Here is a 21,800-nt window from a genome sequence, read left to right as displayed (position 1 = left end):
CTCCTCTGTGCCAGCCACTGGGCTGAGAACTTAGAGATGGTCTCATTTCATCCTTACGACAACCTACTACTACTGATGATGCTCCTTTTGTAAAAAAAGGGAGGAGGAGGAGGAGGAGGAGGAGGAGGAGAGGGAGAGGAAGAGGGAGAGGGAGAGGGAGAGGGAGAGGGAGAAGGAGAAGGAGAAGGAGAAGGAGAAGAAGAAGAAGGAAGAAGAAGAAGGAAGAAGAAGAAGAAGAAGAAGAAGAAGAAGAAGAAGAAGAAGAAGAAGAAGAAGAAGAAGAAGAAGAAGAAGAAGAAGAAGAAGATAAAGAGAGTAAGCAGCTTCTTCAAGGTTACCCTCAGCAAAGTCCAGATAAATTGTTCCACAGCCTCGAGAGAGAGAACATCTGGTAAGGGGTGGTGGGAAGGCCTCGTGATGACAGCATCCGAGAGGGCCTTCAAGGATGGCAGCGTGATGCCGGTTACTCACAGCTCTTGGACAGCGCGTGCCAGAAAGCCCTGCTAGCCCACGGAAGTATGGCAACAACTACAGCTTGCAAAATACCAACAGAGAAGCAAGTCAGGCCCTTGTTTGTCATAAAGTGTGAGTCTCTGGGTAGATCCAGAATTCACAGGCTCTGTGAAAGAAACTCCATTAAACTACCAGCTATGTGCGCAGGATGAGCTGCTTGTGATGCTGGGACCTTCCGCTGCTGTGCAAACTCAAGTGAATCCCGGGGCTCTCCTCCGAGTCAGGAATTCACAGACAAGTTCCCACTGTCCCTGCAGCTTTATTTCGGCTTCAAGATTGTCCTCACAAAAGTGACCGCTTAAAAGAGGCCTCCACTTTTGAACCCCAGTCACACGCTGTCTGCTCACCAGTCTTGCATGGATGTCTTCTCTGCAAGTCCTGGCAGGGGTGACTTTATGCAATTCTAATGAGCCTTTTGCAGGACGCCGCGCACCATCAGCTCTGCAGTGTCACAAACGGCCGCTTGCAAAGAGCACCACACTATCCATGGTGCCATGGACTCCACTGTTGGCATAAGGCGAATCCTCGATCCCTTTCAGTTTCTCATGCTGGCCTGTACAGGCTTCCAGTCACTAGTACATCTGCCACACTCCTTCACCTTCAAAGTGCCACCCCAGCCTCCCTTGAGAAGTCCTTACTGAGCTAGGCTGAATGGTGGGTGAGCATAATTATTCTATTGCTCAAGCCCCTGGGTTGAACCCCAGCCCTGCGACTGACCCGCTGTGTGGCCACAGGCAAGCCTCTTCGCTCCTCTTTGGCTCAGTTTCCTCATCTGTCTAATTCATTTGAAATATTGATGACTAAGCCCAAGAGCATTAAAGCCCTCTGGACCCAATAAAGCAATAATGCCCACCTCACAGGGTTGTTGTAAGAAATATATGTTACTCTCCGTGGAGAGCTCCGAGCAATGCCTGGCACGCCGTGAGTGCCGTTGAGATGTCTATCATCTGCAAGTACCTTAGCTCCTAAGAACTGTGCTCTTTGCTCTGTCTTTCTAGAGAGACTTCAGGGAGGGATTCTGTGTGTCTTACTCATCTCCATATCCCTAGCTCCTTGCCTTGGTATGCAGTAGGCTTGGGGGAAATATTTTACGTCTGCTGGTTATTTGGAGCCTCGAGCGGCCTCTCCCCCCGCCCCACACTTGGGCTGGCCCCACCAGCCTCCTGGGGAAACAGAACATGTCAGGCCCCTTCGAGGTATGACAGACCATGCTGATCTGATGACAGCTGACCCACCCAAGCACAGTCTTCCCTTTTTGAGACAAATCATCACCCTGTTACTCTAGCTGCTCCTGGGTGGACCATGTGTGCTATGCCTCAAACTCAGAGGCCTGCAGGGGCCCAGGAAGGAAACACGTCGGAGGGCACCAGGACAGATGAGGACGGCGGCAAGTGGGCAAGTGGGTGCCTGCCCGGAGAAGGCAGCTGCCGCTGACCTCCGGCCCATCACTGCCAGAAAAGTCTGGTCTGATGGTGCCATATCCTGATGTTTCCAAGAGAAGCCACGTTTATGGGCCATCTCCTGATGTTTAGGTATTTGTGACGAGGTCAAAAAGTTTAAACGTATTTTGGAGATCAAATAACACACATCTGGAAAAAAAATTAATCTGTGAGATGATAGATGGGGTTAATTAATGAGAGGGAGAGAATCCTTTTATAATATATATGTATATCAAATCACCGTATACTTTAAATAGCTTGCAACTTCATTTGTCAATTATACCTCAGTAAAGCTGGAAAAAAAAAATAACACACACCTGTACTAGTTAGCAACTTGAGATTTAGTAGCAGCAGCTACCAACCAGCCCAGGTACAGTCTGAGTGCGTGGCACCTAACTCCCAGCACAGGACCCGACTGCAGGTCCAATGCTGCCAGACAGATAAACTAGTTCTGAGGACAGCCTGTTTCTGCACTCAAGGTGCTTACTCTGTCCCAGGGCATACAGTGCCTTCCAGCAAACACCAATGATTTTATTTACTTTTGTTCACAGCCCCATGTTTCTCTCACTCTCTATTTTGCTCAGTATTTACTGAGCAACTACTGTGTGCTGGATTTTAGAAACTAGGAACGTAGCAGTGTACATGATAGATGATCTCTGCCCTCAGAGAGCTGGCAGTTTCAAATATTAGGCATCTGTGTCTTGTTCCTGATTTTTAAATATTGATAACTAAATAAAAAAAGAGATTAAAAGCCTTCTATGAACCAAATGTATTTTTTAAATCTACAGTCCCAAAAACATTTCCTGAAATCCTAATACATGAACAAGGTGGGAAGATAGATTTTTCCATGGAAAATATATTCATAAACATCCTGGAGCTTCTCAGTATAGGTTAGCATAAAAAGCCCATGAAAAGGCTTACAGAAAAGAAATAGGTTTTGCTTTATCTAATCCAGCATTTCCCATTTACTTGTCCAGGGAACCCTTCCTCCCCTGAATGCCAGTTAACTTTTGATGCATAACAAATCATCCCTGAAGTGAGATTTTTAAACAATAATCATTGATTTGGTGGGTGATTCTGCACATCAATGATTTGGGCTGGGCTCACGTGAACGGTTCCAATCTCAGCTGAGCCTATTCATGGGTCTGCGGTTACCTGCCAGGTGGGCAGTGGCTGGCTGATCTAGGATGGCCTCGGTGGGAATAACTTCCCTTTCCTCCATGTGGCCTCTCATCTAGGGACCAAAGCGAAGCAGAAGACTGGGGCAAGCTCAAAGGGAGGAAAAATACATTTCATCTCTTGATGGGAGAAGCTGCAAAGTCACGTTGCAAAAGACCATGATATAGGGAGTAGTAAAGAATGACGGCCATGTTTACCCCTTACCGTAACATGCTATACCTATAAATGGGCCTTGGAACCCATCTTATGTGGAACCCATGTTGGGAAAACCTCATCTAATTCATTTTCAAGGGAAGTTTTGATATATAATTATTCTGCGTGGGACCAGTGGTTTTTTTAACCACACCCCAATAATAGCTTAAATATTCTTCCACCATGTCTGCTCCAAAATACATATGAAATAACCCTGTGCACAAAGGAAATACATAATCCTCAGTTCTTTGCTGCTGAAAAACACTTGGGCCCAGCTGACAGCATTCCAAATAAGCAGACATATAACTAAGGAAGGATGCAGTGAAGAAACGTGAGAGCTTATTTTCACCTTGTGGATTTTTTTCCTTAAAGATTTCTGTATGTACGTATGTATGTATGTATGTATTTGAGAGAGAGTAAGAGTTGGGGAAGGGGTAGAGGGAGAAGAGGGAGAGAATATCCAGCAGACTCCTTACTGAGTGTAGAGCCTGATGTGGGATAGATCCCATGACCCTGAGATCATGACCCCAGTCGAAACCAAGAGTTGGATGCGAGGCACCCCACTTTGTGGTTATTTAAAAAAAAAAATGTTTTTAATGGAACACAGCTGCAGTTCGTACTAGATCATTTCTCGTACTGGTTTTATCCAAATTGAATATATGTTCTGAAAGAAAAGTAGAACCCTGATTCAGGAGGAGGGGAAGAACCTACCATTTGTTGACTGCTGGGTATGTACAGCCCTCTACCTACATTCTCCTTTGATCCTCAACAACCCTGAGAGGAAGATATTATTGCCTTCATTTTACCAATGCGGAGGCAGGGTCATGGAGGTTAGGTAACCCCACAGTAACACAGTTCCTGGTGTTACTACTGCACACTCCTGCCCCGGTATAGACCACAGCACCAGCCATGCACCTGCCATGTCCAAGGCCAGAATTGTCCTGAGGGTGGTAAACCTCATGGAGATCTGCTAGCTGCCTGTGGTCATCCAGACTGATATTCAAAACATCTACTGCCCTTCTTGGAGGAAGATTTATTTCCCTGCCCCATCAGCGGCAGCCTTGGCTATGGGACTCGATTTTGCCAGAGAAACATGAGCAGAAGAGATGCGTGACGTTTCCAAGCAGAAAAGTCAGCTTAGAGTTCACCGTACAGACAACACAACTTTCAAGGTCAAGCCTGTTCCATCAGCCTGGTCATGGAGTGATGCCGCCCACAAGGAACATGAAGCATGACTGCAAGATATACCACCAGCTCACAGAGCCCTGGGATGGGGTCATTCATCACTGCAGCATGACCTAGACTAATCAGGGCTCAGAAACGCCAAAGGGCAAACCCACTGCCTGACGTTTGTCAGTCATCTTTTTAAGCTTATGATAAATACTAGAGCGGCCCAGGGTCTACAGTCAGGTTGAGCTGGGTCCGAATCCGGACCTTGCTATTCTTGCCCAGTGCCTTCTTGGCAAGCCATGCAGCCCTTCTTAGCCTTAATTTTCTCATGTATAAAAACGAGAGTCATAATGCCAACCACATACACATTTGAGGTGAAGTCTAACAGAGAAAACAAAGGGAGAGGCCCTTGCTCTGTCTCTGGCACTCCAGAAACATCCCCTCAACGCTTCTCCATCCCGAAGTGCCACCCCAACACACAGACATGTGTGCACATGCGCACAGCTGCATACCTTCTCCCGGTTCTCGCAGCACCTCCCTTTCCCTGTGAGCCCTTTCTTCCCCTGTCCTACCCTAATGACCAGTGCTCAGGCCATCCCCATCCTCCTCCGCACTTGTGCGCTTTCTCTCCCGTTGCCTCTCTCTTTCCTGGCACTTCTCTGTCCCCTGCACACACACCCAGACACTCATCTTCCTTCGGACGCCTTCCCTTCCTCCCTCCTCCAGCAACAACTGTCTTACTTGAGAGCCTCGACCTCCTTCCCTGCATCTGTAATCATCAGTGAAATGCTGAGCACAGCTGGATTTTCAAAGCCAATGGTTAATTGCAGGGAGCTGAGGGTGACCCAATGGCAGTTTCAAGTATTTGGAGTGTGAAATAATGAAGACGCTGGTGAGCAGACAGCCTGAAAATCAGCGTATAACCCCCCTGAACAGCTTCCAAGGGTTCTGATGAAAGCCGCCTCTCCCCAGCTGCTGAGGCTTGTGCTCGAGCTGGGAGGCAGACGAGAGCCAGAGACCACCCCAGGGAGATGCGCAGCAGGAGAGCGCATCCTCAGACCTGCAGAAGGGTTTTGATAACTTCCCAGTTACCATGGCAGCTGGGCTCAGAAAGGATTACACAGGAACTAAGCAGCAAAATCTTTAATGAGGTGGTGACCTTGAGGACCTAGGTCTCCCCTAGCCACAACAGTGATCTCTTGGTCCCCATCACTGTTAATGAGTGACCCTCACGAAGACCCTCCACACAAAGAACGGGCCTTACTGCGTCATGGATGACGAGGGAGCCTGATCAATTATGTCATCATCTCGGCTCTTTTTCACTCTCAAAACCAGGAGGACAGTCAGTCTGTGCCCCCCATCATATCCTTCTTTGCCCAGTCCACAATCCAGATTGACAGTGGGCAGGCAAATCCCCCAAAAACACCACTCTACAGGCCATCATGTGGTCCCATGGGTTTATTTACACAGATGGAATTTCCTGAAGAGGCTTCAACTTCTAAGATACAGCATTTTGTTAACTATTTTTACTCTGTGCCAGCACTGGGGCAAAGCAATGAAAAAAATCTAGGTCCCTGCTTTCAAGGGGTTTATAGTCAAAGCGGGGGGAAACACAAACCAACAAGCAACTTTAATAGTGAGGTAAGCCCTGGGTGTTGAGTGTGGGGAGAGGCAGAAAGTGCTGATCATATCGTAAGTGCTCAGTAAATGGAATCAACATACCCGGCACCTCCGACCACAGTACATTTGTATCTGCTATTTCTCGGTCTGGAACATTCTCCCCCATTATCTGTGTATGGGCTTCCTGTTGTTGCTTTACCAGCTCCTAGAGGCTAGCTACACTCCTTGACTCCTGGCTGGTCCTCACATCACTGCAACTTCTTACTTTGGTCGTAATATCTCCTACCTCTGACTCTCTTTTTGTTTTCCTCTTATAAGCACCCTTGTGATGACACTGGATCCACCAAGAAAATCCAAAACAATCTGCCCATCTCAAATTTTTCATTTAATCACATCTGCAAAGTCCCTTTACCACGTAAGGTAATAGTCACAAGTTGTGGAGATTGGGATGTGGACATATTTGGGGGGCTCTTATTCGGTGTATAGCAACCGTCACGACTCCCGTCCTTAAAATCTCTGCTTAAACACTACTTATATATGAGGCCTTTTTGGCCAAATTAGCATAAAATATAGACACACTACCCATTCCTCCCTGTCTTCCCTATCTTGATTAATTTTTCTCCACGTTTTTACATCTGTAGTGCTATTATTTGCTCATTTATTGATTTTTGATCCCTCTCCCCCCAACTACAATGTAAGTTCCATGGAGGTAGGTATTTGGTTGGCTCTGTGTCACCAGAGCCTAGAACAGTGCCTGGCAGTTAAAATGAAAGAACCGAACCTACAGACAAGATGGCATTGATGAGAATTCAGCCAGGCAAAGGGGTAGTAAGAGAAAAAGGGGGTGGGGAGGGCTGCAGGGAAAGAGAAAACATGAACATGTAAGAAACATGGTTAGTTCCAGAGACAAAAAGAGATTCAGCATCACTCTGAGTTGGACACTTTTGGTTGCCCAACCACTGTCCATTTCCCCACTCCCTTCCAGTAGAAGCCCAGTTGTGAGCACATGAACACCCTCATGTACACATGCACCCAACACTGACCCCATGCTTTATCACACAGATCCTGACCCCTGGAGGCTGCATTTCCCAACTTCTGTGTCAACCATGGGTTTGACCCATGGGAGGCCCTGATAGGAGACAGGAAGTGTTATAGACTGGAGTGTTGCCCCTCAAAATTCAGATGTTGAAGCCCTAACACCCAATATGATTGTATCTGGAGATAAGGCCCTGACGTAAAAGGGTGGGGCCTTAATCTGAAAGGACAGGTGTTCTCATAAGAGGAAGAGACACCAGAGCATTCATTCTCTCTCTCTCCGTGCACGCAAAGGGGAAAGGCCATGTGGTCTTAGGCATCCAGCCTCTAGGACTGTGAGAAAATAAATGTCTGCCGTGTAAGCCACCCTGTCTGTCGTATTCTATTATGGCCGCCTGAGCTAATCAAGGCAGGAAGGAAGGAGAACGAAAAACCCAGAATATTTCTCTCTCCTTCCCTGTCTCAGGCCACTCTGTCTCGTCAGTGACTTCAGCTGGACAGGCTTATGTGACCCTGGCCTCTTCCAGGTGACCAAGGCCCCATTTGTGATCTTTGTCCCTACACCTATGCCCTACACCATCCCGTTGGCTTCTCAGCCCTCCTTTACTGATGAATTCCCTGCATTTAATGCCTTCTGTTGTAAGATTTCCCTGGTTGGACCCCACTCGACACCTCATATGGCACAGAAGTTGTGTGTGAGGGAAGCAGCACCACAGGATGGTGAAGGGCACTGCAGGGGGCAGCTCACCGAGTTCCTTGCCTCTCAAATTGCAGGGGGCAATGTCGGAGCTCAAAGTGGGGCATGTCCAGGTGGCAAGGGGGAGTCAACACAGAACATCTTCAGCAGGGGGAGGGCCATTTTGAAGGCTCCATTTCAGAAAGATCATGTCATAAAAGGCATCTACCTTCACTACCTCGAGAATTATTCTGTGGGGCTTAACATTTTCCGTATGGTTTCTCTAATGTTGTATAGAAACCACCTAAGACTTCTCTTCCAGAAGGAATGGTGGTGGGAAGGAGAAAAGAGACAACAAAGTGAACAGAGGTGAGAGCTGGCCCTCCCACCCTCGCTGGATCTAGACTGTGTCTAAGCCACATTTACATGGCGGGGCATAACACAGAAACCAAGGTGTCCCCGTGCCCACCCTCCTTCCCCTCACAAGCCCCGGCTTCTTGTGCTTCGAAGCCGAGCAGGGGCTGAGAAAATGCGAGCCAGAAACACCCCAGTCAGCACTTTAAATAGAGAATTTATCTGTTCCAAATACGGGTGTCATATGGGTGATGAAGCGAGTGCCAGCTCGTAGCTGTAACTCAAAGGCCACTACCCCGGTCTGTACAATCAATCACACATAGCAGGAGGAGGCCAATTTGTTCTCATTCTTCAGCAGAACTTCTCTCTCCCTCTCTCTTACTTGCTTTGCTTTTCTCCCTTTCTTTCCTCTTCCTTTTCATTCTTTTTTCTTTTTAAAATATTCTTGGAAACACTTTTCTGCCAATCGCTGTCAGCGGCTACTCAGGCCTGCGTAAAGCAACAGCAGATGCACAACGAGATGCACAGACTTGGAAATGAGCTACGGAGGGTGCGTGGGAGGGAGTAGTCCTCTCTCACCAGAAAGAGCAGATAAAACACTAGATGCTAATATGGCCTAAGACAGATTCTAATCTAACAAGAATCATTCTTCAGGTGCACAGGCGGGCAGAAAACCGAATTGAACACTTCATCACACAGAGCTGATTTCTTTTAAGTAATATTAAAAATGTTACTCTCCTACAAGAGAAGGCTGTTGAGATTTATACATATTGCTAATATATTTAAGGCAGAAGAGGAAAAGACAACAGTCTCCAAAAGGGGCAGAGAAACTGAATGGAAACCATGTCAGAACTCAAGGTAGGGCCTCCTGTTCCAAAGAGCCCGGAATTATCTGAGACTCTCTTAGGACCAGCCTCCTTGATTATCCAGGTCAGAGGGTCTGGCTGGGGCGTTCGGATGAAGGGAAACACATTTTAAGGGCACTGGCCTGTTTTAGAAATCAGCCTAGGTTTCTAGTGTTTAAGAAAAGCCATGGATTTCAGAGAAAGGCTCATAGGAAAGTCAGGAGACCTCTGTCTCTCCTGGCCCCTCTCACGAGACACGGACCTGCGTGCAACTGGGTCAGCGCACACGAGCCATCCTACCCTCTCCAAGACCTGCGCAGAGCTACCTGCACACGGAGGACCCGACAGAGCCTACGGCTGGGAAGCCGCGTGGAGTCGTGTAGACAGGACACCATTAAACTCATACTTAGACTCTTGCTGTCCGTAGTCAAACATTCATCATTTTTCAATACAGGGGAGATGACTGGGGCCTCTCCTCAACATTGAGAGCTCCTTGGTATCAGTGGCCGGATAAATTCTTCATCAACAAGGCCAGCATGTCCCAGTCCCCCAAGAAGTGGATAAATCCAGACTTCTTTGATATTTGATGTACAAAGTCTCAGTTGGGTCTCCTTACAACGTATGCTCGGTGGGGAAGGGGCCAGTTCTTTTTCGCAGGGAAAAAAAAATGCCACCACTGAATCCCAAAGGAAAGAACATTAGAAAAGCACAGAAATGATCCTTTCTTAAGCCTCCAGAATTTCTAGGACCATTTGTCAGACATCAACTCTACTGTCTCTCTCTGGAATGCCTTTCACTCTCTCTGGAATATGTCTCCAGCCCCTCTTCACCTGGCCAACCTCTGCTTGTCTTTCCAACCTCAGCCCCAGGAAACTCCTTCCTCCAGGAAGTCTTCCCAACCTTTCAGAATACCAGGCTCTCTGCAACACCATCTCGTGGTCTTCTGGGCTTCTCTTCTGTGGCTCTAATCACAACTGCAAACCATCATTGCCTCTGCGATTATTTAATGCCTGTGTCCCCCTCCAAACTGTAAACTCCATGAAGGCAGTGTGGCAGCCCTAGAAATGGGCCCCTCAGGTCTCCGCCAAAGTGCTATGCCACGGCCTCTCTTCCCACGGGCTCTGCCCAGCTACTGCCCTAGCAAGCCCTGAATGCAGGTTGTTCCTGCCAGATGTGGGACTCCTCTGACAGGCCAAACCATTCTTAGAACGGGGCAGCCATCTGAGACTCCTGCTACCCATGTTCCTTCCTGCTCTCTCTCCTTCACAGGGCTCTCTGAAGGCTCTCTGCCTCCCTCCAGCCCCCACCCCTTTTTCTCTCCAAGGGCATCTGCTTCCCTGAGCACCCAGACGACGCATACTGATGCAGGTAGTGATTCCCACCTATTCCCCAGTTTTCCCTGGGCCCAAGGTCTGGCGTGTAAGAGGTGCTCAATTAAGATGCATAAAATGCATATATGCTCAGACATGGTCAAGCCTGGTTGAGAGAGTGTGGATCAATCAGAGCAAATCTAACTCATCCTCTGGGAAATCAGCTCCAAGGACAGAATCCATACCAAGTGCCCCAAGTTCTTTAGAGCCTTTGTAAGTGACCATACCAATGGCTGAAGGAAAAAGCTGTTTTCAACACTGTAACACAGTAGCAACACAGTAGCAACATTTTTGTTGAGCTACCTTTTATTGAGCACCCTGTACATACAAGGCACTGACTACACAATTTATAAACATTAATTCATTGAAGTCTCACAATAGCCGTAGGAGGTTAATCTTACTCCCATTTTGCAGATGAGAAAATTGAGGCTTAGTGAGTCAGAACTTATTAAGTTTTGCTGTGGGGACAAAAAACCCCAAATCTTGGTGGCTTAAAACTATTGTGTGTAAATACAAGTTCCCCACCTCCTGCTAGCCTTTCAAAGAAGTCAAAAAACCTTTGAACGGCGCCAGGTTCTAAGTGTGACCTCTACAACCTGAGTTGGTGAGGCCCTGCTTCACTTGGACCTCCATCACCTGGGAACATCCATAATTTCCTTGCTGGAGCTAAGCTTCGGGGACCTGAGGTCACAGCAACAGATCTGCACTCCCAGCTCTCACCAGGTCTGGCCAACCCAGATCAGTTGGCTTTCCAAACACAATACAAAGCCCACTCACTAACCATTCTTGTCATGTTGAAAGCTGGGATGGCCCTTTCAAAGACATGGCACTTTATTATTTTTAGTCTTCACATTATTGCTGTGACTGTGTCCAGAATCCCCAGCTCTGGGCTGTTGTTTCATCCAGGCAACTAGAAAAGAGTCTATTTTTATTTCAGTCTTTTTTTTTTTTCTTAATAAACATTAAAATCTCCCAGTCTCCCAACAATTTTTAGAATGACTGGTTATCCCAAGTGGCCAAGAAAATTTGAATGAGCTTCACTTTTGGTAGTTCACTTAGGCAAATGCCAAGATGGGCAAATCACAAAACCAACAGATTCTTTTTTTAATGTCCAAAGTACAAAATTAAACTATACTATTACATAAGCTTGTTCAAACTATACTGTACACACCCAACTCCCCCAGTCCCCGGGGGTCCCTTTGGGAGGTTCTGACATGGCCTCCTGGTTAATGACCACGCCACAGACTGGGGTGAAAGGGTAAGACATTCTGCTCCACCTCTGGATGTGCTTAGTGAAACTGAAAGTGACAAATGATATCACAACCATCTCTAGACAGGAATCCACTTTGGTTTCCCGATGTGTCTCCACTGAGAGGCAGCCCCGATACGGGCCACTCAAGAGACACTAGAAACCAGCTAGCAAAAGGAAGAAGAGAGACCCAGTTGCCACATATCCAGCATGTCCCTGAGAGACTGCAGCCCAGGACTCACACCTCCGATGCTACCAGGGCTCCTGCACCCTGAAGCAACATCTGGTTTCCTGATTCACGCCTCTCTTTGGCAAAACAGGTTCTCTCCCGGCAGGGTCTCAAGTCCCTCTAATATTTCTTAAGCCTAATTGGAGACGGGGGTCTGAGAAGCCTCAGCTGTTCTTGAGAGTCAGGGAGTCCCAGGGAGGGAGACCTTGGTCCCCTTCCTAGGACCTGCCAGTTGTGTTGGCCAGAGTCCTACATCCAGCGAGTTGTGATCTGAGCCAATCCCATAACCAATTTCAGTACCTCAGTTTCCCTACCCATAAAACTTAGTTCTGGGACTTGAGAGCCTTAATGAGCATTGGCCTTTCCTGGATAAATTAACCAGGTGCCGGAAACATCTGTGGCTGGAGGCAGAATCTGCTGTATAAACAGAATATAGTATTCTTATACACAAGACTGCAGTTAGAGCTCAAATCCCAACTAAGCCCGACTTCATCCTAAGTCCTTTTCAGTAAGTATCTTGGGAAAGGTCAGTCCCTTCTCTAGACTAACGTTATATTTGAAGAACTCACCTTCTCATTTACCTTGCTCTATTCTTCTCAGGACAAAGGGTTTTCTGTAAAAAGTGAAGAGTCAATAATTCTTAGAGCACCATTTTCCATTTAAATCATAACAACACTCCAAAAATAAATAGCCCAAGAGAACACATGCTCTGTATGGACAAGGGCAATATCTTATTCACAAACATAGCCACAAAGTAGTGATCCATAGAGGATACTAAAAAAGAACTTGTTGGACAAATGAGTATGTGAACAGAAAATAACCCTAGAAAACTACTACTATCTGTCTGCATAGTTTTAGACTGCCTTTCCAGCATCTCCTTCCATGCTGTCCTTAGTTTATGACTTTATTAGGGCAGAAAATACAGTCACTTGGTAAACCCGGTAAGGCTCAAAGAAGTCAACTTGACAGGCAGTGGCAGATTTGGAAACAAAATCTAGGTCTCCAAACATCCAATTCAATCTTATCTTTACAACTCACTGCTTTCCTTTGCCTAAAGTAAGGGTCAGAAGGACTATAGAGTGGGGGCCAAATACAGACCGTCACGAGAGTTTTATAAAGTTTTACTGGAACACAGCAACACCCATCTTCTTACATATGATCTGTTGCTATTTTCCCACTAAAACAGCAGAGCTGAGTCGTTGCCATAGAGACCTTCTGGCCCACAGAGCCTAAAATATTTACTATGTGGCTCTTTATAGAAAGCATGCTGACCCCAGCTCTCTAGCAACCTTCCCTGGAATCCATAGCCCTCCTTGGAGCTACTGCTCTTGGTTACATTGTTTTGGTCGCATAGTCCATACAACACCAGTCCATGAATGCTTGCTACTGTGAGTGTGAAGAGCTTTACACCCGTCACCCTGTGAAATTCTCCCAACAATCGTTATGAGCTGGGCATCACTATACACATACATAGTGTGCTAACGGAACTGGGCTGAATCAGGTGAAATTGCCATTTTTTGTCGGTCAAATCCTAGCAATTTCCATTTTTAAGATATGAAAACATCATCAGAGTTAAGTGAAAGTACTCACTCAGATACTAACTGGCTCTGTGCCTAGGGCAGCCAGGAGCTGTACTGTTGCTTCTTGAAACTTTACACTTCACTTTTTGTATTAAAAGTTGGCAAATCTTGAAGAACCCAATCTAATGCTGTTTAAGCAAGCTTTTCCCAAGTTAATGTAACCAGAAAAGTTCTCGGGATTTCCTCCCCAGGTAGCACCTATAAATATCCCACAAAACTAGTCTTCCTTGGGACACATTAGGGAAACACCCCCAGTCCCTCCATCCCCATCTGAGAGGCTGCAACATTTCATAGGCGCTGTGGCCCCCCTTACCCTGAATGCCACTATCTCCCCCCCACCCCACACTCAGAATGCCCAAACAACTGCTCTGGGCATGCCCAATTTGAGACACACTGTACCTTGATCCATGGGCAAATGGAACTCCATTTTCACTAAAATAACCTGAATAGTCCATGCTGTTGCTGCAGGCTAATTCCATTTACAGGAATAATGAAACTCCATCCTTGTGTAGCATTGGATGTTCATTTAATACACTTTAACCATTCCATACCTCCCATTTGTAATGCAAATAAACTCCATCTTCCATCAGAACTGCTCACTCTCCCTCTAAGTCCAAGTTCTTACGATTTATGTGCTGAATCAGTCGCAGGCTTTTTTCCAAAGGTAGTATCCAAAATCCGAGGCTGCCTTTTAGTCCAGGTCAATTAAACAATGTACTTGGCTGTTTTCCCTTGACTTTTTAAAAGAGAATAATTGCTAGTATATGTAAAGTTTACAGTCGGGGCCTCATTTATTACAAATTTGGTCCAGGAATAATATTTAAGTCCATAACTTATCATAAGCATCTTCCCCTACCCCCTCCTAAAATATTAACTTGGTAGGGAGGTTAGAAATCTTTCATAACCAATGACAGACATCCATGCACAAAAATAGCAAGTCTCAAGTTTAATATTTTATTGCCGTATTTTGAAACAACTGGTTAGGCAGCTGCTACTGTTATCTTCCAATTATTTCTCATTTTTCCAGAGTTTTAAATGCAAGCTGTAACAAATTAAATCTAAATTTCTATAGGCTCCTTAAAAAAAAAAAAGTTTCAGAAAAGACTACCAAAAAAAGTTGAAGTAGAGAGGAAGAAAGGGATATTGGCAGCAAGAAAGAAAACTCTATTTTTAATGTCTCCAATGATTTGTTTCGATTGCCTCCAGGTATGTGGCTATGCCTTTCCCCAGGTGGTCCATGAAGCCTCCATTCTGAATAGGCTCTTAGGCTGAGACTTTGCAGTTTGCTAAAACTGCACTTCTCCCTGCCATTTTTGTAAAGGTGCTCAAGAAATCCCTTCACAGGGCGCCTGGGTGGCTCAGTCGTTAAGCGTCTGCCTTCGGCTTGGGTCATGATCCCAGGGTCCTGGGATCCAGCCTTGCATCAGGCTCCCTGCTCAGCGGGAAGCCTGTTTCTCCCTCTCCCACTCCCCCTGCTTGTGTTCCCTCTCTTGCTGTCTCTCTCTCTGTCAAATAAATAAAAACCTTAAAAAAAAAAAAAATCCCTTCACTGAATGTTGAATATTTTGCATGCTCTAGTATAACACTACCAATGGTGCTCAGATACCAAGAAATTTCTCCCAAGATTAAATGGGTCATATTTTGACAATATCAGTTCAAACAGAATTGCATGTGATTTTTGACTAATACAAAGGGAGAGAACAGTGTGATTATTTCTTTTCCAACATGGTTTTCATCATAAAATATGGGACTTGGGTCTAACAATTACATTTTTGCTAAAAAAAAAATTAATACCTATCTGAATCTTGTTTTCTGTTTCCTTTTGAAAAAAATCTGGCTCCTTGACCCTAATTAGGGGTAGCCGAGGGCGAACATGGGAGGCAGACTGTCACAGTGCCTCTCCCTCCCACTGCCGAGTCAACACAGATTTCATGTCACTGCGGCTTTGCTGGGCGCCAGGCTGTGCAGTGGCACACGCTTGCTGTCCTTCTTGCTGTCGTACATGATGCAGCTGCTTGCAGGTGGCTCCTGGGATCACTGTCGGGTAAAGGATGCCCTGCTATTTTATCAGGCTCCTTGTACACCTGGTTTCAATTGCTGGTGACTCCAAGAGAAGGCCCCCAGGCACGGCACACAAGTCTCCAGACCTATGACTCCTTCCAGCCTTTGTCTCCTCCCCGTCAGGCCTGAGTTCTTTCTGCTCGAGTTCCCTTCCTTCCCCATGACCTGGTCTAACTATTACTCTTCACTTCTAATAGAAGTGGCTACTCTCTACTTCATTGCAATGTCTTCCCCAAATCATCTCTGGCAACTTAAAAAACAAAACAGAAAAACAAACAAACAGATTCCTAGGCCTTATTTCAAGACCTCACTTTTTAAAAAACTCTCCAGACATTAATGACACAGAGCCAGATTCAGGAACCACTGTTCCAGAGCAAACTCCAGCAAGCACGAGCATCACCCAGGGTGGCTGTTAAAGTGCAGGTTTGAGGCCTGAGGATGTGCATTTTGGACAAGCTCTGGGTGCCACACTTAAGAGAACCACTTGTCCTTGGGTAAGCCCCCTGCAGGTCAAGACGTGTACTACCCTATCATTCCCAGAGCTGAACGCAATCTGGCACATTTGTCTGAATGAACCCCAGAAGCTACCCTAACATTAATACAGTACACAGGAAAACCCATGATGATCACCATTTTTAAACTGTTAAGTCTTTCATCCCACAATGATGCTCCACTTGCAGAGCTAAAACCCAGCTGCTAATTTAGATATAAAGACTCAAAAATGCTAAACTGACAGGGTAAGCACCACTCGATTCTCTTTAAGGAAAAATGCCACTCTTACTGGTTGGCTGGTAGGTTGGCTGACTTTTCTTCTGAGAAGTAATGAGAGGCAAGCGTCTAGTACATGAAAGCATCAGGAGAAAATTATCGTTTTGTCCAAGTGTGCTTTAAATTGGGAGCAATGATTTACTGCTAACACTGAATTTATTCAGAATCCATGGAGGATTTGCATGGCCAGCCTCTAATCACTTTCAGCAGAGCTCCCCACGACTGCCACAGTCCGTTGAAACAAGAGAGATTGTCATCTGAGATTTGCCACATCAGGGCCTCATGAAAATACAAAATCAACACCTTCCCTTTCTCCCTCTCCTACCCCAGATGATTTCTGAATTTCTGTGCATTTGTGAATTCACAGAAGCATGAACAGAATGACGTGAACATCACAAATGCAAATGTCTTTGTTCCTAACAAATTGCTCTAGCTTCCCTCCTTCCCTAAGTTTGGGAGTGGGAGGGAATGGACTCCACACAGCATTTCATCTTAAGTTCAGAAGGTGAGGGCAAACGTGAGTTATACTTTTCCAAAGTGTTTTGTTAGGAGTAGCTCTTACTTACACACACACACACACACACACACACACACACACACACCATTTTTTTTTGCAATGCTGCTTTGTACTTTAATAAAACTGACATCTGCATCTCTAAACAAATACTTTACTGTCAAAAGAATCTTAGTTTCATTTGCTTGAAATGTTTTCATCTCAGACCAAATTTAGAATACCCCACCACCTGTTTACACCACCAATCTCCAGCAAAAAAGCAAAAACTCACCTCTTCCATCTACTTCCCAGACGGAACAGTCAAGGTGACCCAGATATCCAAGAGGTTTTAATTAGCCCCTAAGTCCTTCTTGAGAATGTGCAACCTTTGTGCTCCAAACGCTGCAGAAACACTCATCAACTCCACAGTGCATGAGAGAGCAATTTCCTATCGGAAAGATTCAGTGTATACTGGGCAGCATTTGAGCTCTTTACAAAATGCTGACGGGGGGGGGGGTGCAGGGTGAACGAAATGGGTGTAAAGGGTCAAAAGGTACAAACTTCCAGTTATAAAATAAGTCACAGGGATGTCATGTACAGCATGGTGGCTGTAAGTTCATACTAAATTGCATATTTCAAAGATGCTGAGAGAATAGATCTTAAAAGTCTTCACCACAAGAAAAAAATTTTTCTAACTATGTATGGTGACAAATGTTAACTAGACTTACTCATTTTGATCATTTGGCAATACATATAAATATCAAATCAAGAAAAAGAAAAAAATACTGAGACAGAATAATACGAAAAAAGAGTGAACAATCTAGGTTATTTTGGAAACAATATTTAATACTCTTGAAGCCTGTTTCCACATCTGTGAATGGGAGGTTTGTGGTGGCCAAGAGATCAGGCTAGGTCCCCTCCTGCTCTAAAATTCTATTAAAATATTTGCAAAGTAACTTTCATTCTCCTATTACCTCTTAAGGCTGCACCTTCTCAAATCTGTTAGGTCTCATAGCAAATAAACCTTGGCATATACAGGAGTTGGGTTAGGTATTTTTGAGGTTGAAAGCAACAGAAACCAACTCAAAGATGAAGGGAAATAAAGGGTAGTGTTATTAAGAAGATTCAAATATGCTTTTATGAGACCTAGGGGGCAGGAACACAAACAGGGACAGAAATGGACTAGAAACAGAAAATCCAAGTGTTAAGAACCCGGAGGCATGCTTTCATTTTTGTACCTCTCTTCTTCTTCCCCTGCACTCCGCTGTGCTACTCAGCCCTGTATCACAAATGGTTATGAGAAGTTAGATATTCTCTACTCAAGAAATGAGCCTGAATGGATACTAGAACCCCTGAATCTCACTTCTTGTACATCAATCAGAAAAAGGTCCAATGATAAACACAACACTGGGAGCTCACCACTGGGAGCCTAGAGAGGTTGCAGTGCATCACTGCAATGAAGAGGGAGAAGCAGTGGCCTGAAATTGGTGGGGGAGGGGAGAGACTGGTTCACCACAGAGGGGAAGATACAAGATGAACGGGAATCTATGTTGAAATAAGAACTATTTTCCTCGTGCTGTGTTGAGAAGTTGTGCCAAGTCCTGGTAAGAGGACTCAAGACCTGAGCTCCAGTCCTGATCCTGCCACCTATGAATAGGTTTGCTTTAATCAATCACCGTTTTGAAGTCTGGTTTCATCATCTTTGAGCAGGAATTAACATGTTTCTCACTCCCTTAGTATTCTTAGTACCAAGCACGTTGGCTTCATAATGCATTTGTCCTCCTTTCCCATTCTAAATGAGAAAATATACGAGCAAGTACTTTGTTAATATATAAAATAATGTATTAACATAGATCGTTCTTAAAAGCTGATTCAAATGCAATGTAACTAGTCTATTCACTTTCTTCCAGGATCTGGGTCTTTCCCCTCCATAATAAAGGTCCCCCTCGGCAGGTATGGAATACCAGAGACTATAAGCCAAAGCAATACCACCCGGCCATTAAGACCAGACTGGATATTTTATGTAGGCAGCACATGCATTTTGTATTTCTTTGGCCCATTGCCTCTTGAGAGTACATTTCTGTTATAGTACAGTGGGCTAGAAGTGGAAATCATCAGCTGCAATTCCTCTCTGTATCTCATTAGAAGTCTAGTTTCCCCTTAATGCACACGAAGACCTTTCATTAGCAATAATGGGGACTGCACGCATCAAAGAGAAAAATAGACCCTCACCATTGTGATCTAGGGGATGAGGTTACTGGGACACTTGCCTGCCTGACTGGAGAATTATGATATTCAGAGACGCATGATCAGATCAAGGAAAAATTAAAAATCTCTGTGACTATTTAAAAAAATAAAATGCAATTTAAAAACCTCAAACTGGAGAAGGGCAACAATCAAAACTAAAAAAAAAATCACAGGCACATTGAATCTAGAAATGAGTTAAGCAAGTGAAAGCCAAATGACAAGATAAACAAAGGTGGGGAAAGATTACTCGGGGGATCTGACAAAATAAGAGCTGTTTCCAATACATACAAAGTAAAACATTGGCAAGAGAGACTATGGTCCAAGAAGAAAAGGCAAGGACCATTTACCGTCAGAAGCGGTAAACACTGCAGAAAAGTTAAACAAATCCTTTGCCTCCATATCCACAAAGGAAGATGGAAGATGCCAGAAATGGCTGTGCCCTGGAGAAAGGTCAATGAAAAAAAATATTACTGAAGGAAATGGAAATGACACCTGAGTTTATGTCTTGAGGTTGACACAAATGCCAGAAGCAATATTTTCCTACTGCAATCAACTCAACTTTAAATAAGGAGAATGGGCCACCCTCTATTGTTACAGGTCTGATGAAGTGGTACAGTCCTTCACTTTTGTCCAAATGTAAAAACAGTAATTTGGGGATTAAAAGAAGAGAAAGTCATTTTTACCTTTCTTTATAGTATAACATCAGTGGATGAGGATTTTTTTATGTTTTTTTCTGAAAGGAAGATACGTGTAGAAGGAAGACTAAAGATGTATCTGCAACCTATTGAAAAGGGCTTCCAGCCAAGTCCTACTATATGCATGGATTCAGTAACCCATCTACTATCCCCTCACTTCATGAAGGTTCCAGGGAATACTTAAATTAGTAAGACTCTGAGGCTACATCCAATCTTTTCAAAGAATTGAAAATGGGTTGCCTAACTCACGGTTGTAAGAAAATGAAACTGATGTCAACACCAATTCTGTGGAATCAAATTGTGACTCTAATAAAGTGATCGTATGATAATTGATATGAGGGCCTAACAGCCTCTGAGAACAAGACTATAGGTAATCGAAGAATTGTCTGGGATAGACCAAACCACTTAAGGATTGGCCCAAACTCCCCAAGCTGGGGGTGGTGGCTCTTGAAAACCATTTCTGTATCTGTGGGTTTTATCCCTAAAATCACTACTGAGGCTTTGGTATAGCCATTATGGGTTCTACTATAGGGCCAACCAGGCTTAAGGTTCATTAGAGTCTTTTTTTTCTACATAAAAAGGAAACTCAAGGGAATGGGTATTAGGCGACAGCTGTTTGCTCCAGCAAACTATAATTTCCCAGTAGCTCTGGCTCCCCAGCCCCTCCCTCCCTGTCTCAAGTAATCTGGAGGCAGATCAATCCCTGTCCCTGTTCCAATCCACGCAAAGAGGTGCAGACTCTAATTTGGAAAAGTCACCACACGGAAAAGCCAGCTTTAACTCCTCCACTGCACAGTCTTGGCTATAGGATGCAGAAACCACCCACTGCTTTTCTCTCATCTTTGTAAACATCTAAGAGACTCGGGATCTTCATCCTTCCCCTCATTATTTATCTACTAACTGCTGTCCCAACAGAAGGGAGATAGACCTCTGTTGAGATAGACCAAAGCACTGTCCAAGGCACTGACGACTTGATCAGGCTCTGTAGATTGGCACTTGAGTCCTTTGCTAATAAGCCCTATAGGCATTTGGCTTGACCCCGGTTTAGTATTACCTCTCTAAATACCCTTGTCCCATTTCTATGATAGGACTATCACAGAAGAAGATGCCCAATGAGAAGATTAAGGGAAAAACTGGTAAATGGTATATATTTAATATGAATGAGAAATGTTTACTATAAAGATGGAGTTTAAAACTCAAAATGATTCTTTCATAACACACCAGCCAGCATGGTTTGAAAATGAAGGTTTCACTTAGGTTTTCCAAAGAATGTTAAAAAATACAGTGTGAACAATGTAGAAACACTTTAGAAGACACTAAAATTTGAAATTTCAAAATAATTAAGTTAGCATTAGATAATAACCACATCTCAATTTCCAAGCTTCCAAAAATGGAGAAAAAACTTTTAGTTTACCTCAGTATTTAAAAAATCAGGTTATCTGGGGCAGTCTGAAGATTCATTCTCTCAGGTATTTTCAATTAAGAATAATTCTATGTCTTCTAGAACCTTATAAAGCATTATCAATGATCATGGGGTCAACTTCAAATGTTTTACTGTTTCGGTTTGTCACATTTAATTTTCCATTAGATTAACATGCTAGGCTTTTTCTGTGTTTTTTTCTTGGGTAAGTGAATGATTTATTAGACCTGGTACTCAGTTTATGAGCTTTTCTCACTTCAACTTGAAGAAACTGCAAATATTTATAGAAGATGAACCATACGTATTTGTTCCTGAAAAATGTCAGAATATAGCACTCAAATCAAATGCGAACAGAAGCTATTCCCTAACACTACATACTGTGCAGATTTAATTTCCATTGACATGTTTCCCTAAACAGTTTTTCCCACTACAGTAATTCCTAACCCAAAACTCCTGAAATCTTCAAGTGTGCACTCACATATTACTCTGAGTTATGGGTATCTAAACAGTCATATGGAATTTAGTAAGTAACCACATCTTTAAAAAATATAATTGAATCCTGTTAATCTTACACCATGAGGAAAATAGTAACTATGTTTCAACTGATTTTCCTTTTATTTTACTCTTTGAGACTTCAAGGGTGTTTTGTTTAACTCACAATAGAA

Source organism: Eumetopias jubatus, unplaced genomic scaffold (genome assembly GCF_037043125.1).
Source record: "Eumetopias jubatus isolate StellerSeaLion01/CBP00866 unplaced genomic scaffold, mEumJub1_p1.0 scaffold_4, whole genome shotgun sequence".
Classification (NCBI taxonomy): domain Eukaryota; kingdom Metazoa; phylum Chordata; class Mammalia; order Carnivora; family Otariidae; genus Eumetopias; species Eumetopias jubatus.
The sequence above is the reverse complement of the archived record's forward strand: the minus strand, read 5'-3'. Positions refer to the sequence as shown.